Raw genomic sequence first — 2788 nt, 5'->3', positions numbered from 1 at the left:
ATTAACGGAAATACTGAAACTTTGCAGTTACACTGTTCTACACAATATTCAATTTTGGAAAGAAATAGGGTTTACAATAGCCATCAATTTGTTTTTCAAGTTTAACTGAAAAATTCTATTTCAAGTTTTTTAGTTGATATTAGCAATAAACCAGGGTTTATTTATCAAAAAATTTTGGTATGAAGGATATACTATTGTTATGATGTAGATGCCTTATTGTAGGAACGGGAAATAATGGCCACAATAGATTCCATCTTAATAAAGAAACATGTCAGAGTTCAGAATATGCAGACGGTACAGATGCCCCACCACGCCTACAGACTGGGGTTCGTGAATGTGAAGAAGTTGTGATGGATAACAAGCAAATAGCAAATGGAGGTGAGCCTATCAGAAGCTGCTTGTTAGAAGGGCGAAGAATTCACACCCCAGAAAAAGTATCAAAAGGTATTAATGGCAACGGAAACCTTGATGTTGGTCTTATGTATATGCAAGCTCAAAGAATTCCAGAGAAACAGGACCCTGTGCAAAAACAACCAAATGCAGCAGCAGGTAAGGAAAACCTAAACTCCGACATCTCACTGGCCGAAGATAAGGGTTTCTCCTTTTTCCATTCTGGTAATCCATTTGCTCTTGCGGATGCATCTAAATCAAATTCTCTGCCATCATAGGATTCTGTTGGAGGTAATAATCTGGTCAAGTTTATCCATCATAATGAAGGGGAACTTACAAGCAATAAGAGAGATTCCTTTGAAGGATGCAATCTATTTTCGACTAATAAGGGGATACAATTTTCTATCTTCTCAAATAGGATCAGTAGGGTTCGGTCAGGCCATCTATCAACTTCTGATACTTACTTGATATTGATATGTTTTCATAACTTATTATCTTTGTATAAAACAAGTAACTTTAAATGTTTAAAATGCAAACTTTTTTTTTCTATTTGAGGCCAATTGTTTTGAGAATTATTGTAGTTGAAATATTTATACCTAATTGTGAGTGCTGCTTCCGATGTTTATATCTTGAATCAATTGACAAATCACTTCAATTAACTATGCTTTTTCTTGTTTAATATAAAAATCATATTCCAACTTGATAAGGTCTCGGATGAATTCTGCGTGCTTTGTTCAATTGTCTTAAACTACACAATGAGCATTGTAGTTGGGGTCTACTTATGATCAAACAATTTCGCATCTTATTTGTGTCATTAAGAAATTATGTGATTTCTGTTGTAGAGAAAACACAAAGGCCAAGTACTATAGAAGACAAAATGTAGAAGAATACCGTAACAAAGTGTTGATAGCACATTGACAAGTGTGGGCTAGCAATCTTAGCATACAGTTGAATCTTTATATTTTCAAGCACCTCAAAAGAAAATGGCAATAGAAACCCTGATGTTAGTCATATGTATTTGCAAGCTCAAGGCATTCTGGAACCTATGCAAAAACAATCAAATGTTGCAGTATGGGAGGAAAACCAAAACTCCGACATCTCACCAGTTGAAGATAAGGGTTCTTCTTTTTTCCATTTTGGTAGTCCATTTGCTCTTGCAGAGGCATCTGTTGGAGGTAATTCTTTAGTAAATTTTATCCATCATAAACAAGGGGATCTCACAAGCAACAAGAGAGATTCCTTTGAAGGATACAATCTATTTGTGACTAACAAAGGGATAACATTTTCTATCTTCTCGAAATAGGATCAAAGGTCAGGGTTCCATAAGGCGTATGAAAATCTGGTTTTTTCTTGTCCATTGTGATGACTGTTTGGGCACATATCCTTGAAGAATACAATCTAAATGCGACTAACAAGGGGATAACATTTTCTATCTTCTCGAAATATGATCAAGGTCAGGGTTTCATAATTCATAAGACCTATGATACTTCAAATCTGGTTTTATTCTTGTCCAAGTGATGAATGTTTGAGCACTTGGTATTTCCAAACACAATGAGCTTTCTCTCAGAGGAAAGTCTTTTGACGTTTGATTCTTACTTGATTTATCTGTTGATTTTCTTTACTTATTATCCTTGCATTGAACAAGTGCCTTCAAATGTTATAGATGCAAACCTTTATTTATTTTTTTCTATTTGAGGCCATTTTTTTATCATAATTAATGTAGTTGAAATAATTTAACCTAGTTGTGAGTGCTGCTTCTGGATGTTTGAATCACTCGAGAAATTAGTTCTATTCGCATTCTTCTTAGAGTTATTTGCATATTGCATCCTGTGTTTTGGATGAAATGCACTTTTTGACCCAAATATTTTATAACTGTAGTACGCATTCATTTACTTTCCGTGGCGGCATATGTTACACCCCTTTGACCCCCTTCCGTTAAATTACTCCATTAACGTTGAGAAAGGACGGGGCAAAAAAGTCCAATTAAATAGATCGTCCATTAGGTGTAATAAAAGATAAAACAAACTATTAGAAGCTAAATCAATCGTCTCTATCTCTCTAAAACTTATTTCCTAAATTAGCCAATTCGGATATAGGAAGTATAAAGTAGTGTATTTTATGTATGTGGTCCCCAATGTCTTTATTTCATCACTTGATTAGTATATGTGATGTGGTCCTTATTAAGAAATTGTGAAATGCATATGCCTAATTTGATGTGAAACCCTAAATTTATGCAGATGTGTCTGGTTTCTTTACAATTAAACTTCATTTTGGCAGAAAATTCACTGAGAAATTCGATAGTTATTTAGGGGATAGATAGCTTATTTTGATATGTGCTCAAACATGAAATTTAACTAAGTTGAAATTGAAGCTATGCTTGGCCAAGTAGGGTGTACTA

The 2788-nt window shown here is 34.3% G+C and overlaps 1 long non-coding RNA gene across 1 annotated transcript; it reads left to right on the top strand.

Annotated features, from left to right (window-relative positions):
- Positions 1-503: 503 nt before the first annotated feature.
- Positions 504-1052, top strand: LOC141689512 (uncharacterized). The gene is made up of 2 exons (XR_012562411.1): positions 504-549; positions 669-1052. It is a non-coding gene; the product is annotated as an uncharacterized LOC141689512 (long non-coding RNA).
- Positions 1053-2788: the final 1736 nt, after the last annotated feature.

This window comes from Apium graveolens, chromosome 10 (genome assembly GCF_009905375.1).
Source record: "Apium graveolens cultivar Ventura chromosome 10, ASM990537v1, whole genome shotgun sequence".
NCBI classification, from domain to species: domain Eukaryota; kingdom Viridiplantae; phylum Streptophyta; class Magnoliopsida; order Apiales; family Apiaceae; genus Apium; species Apium graveolens.
This window is presented reverse-complemented; position numbering and strand designations above follow the sequence as displayed.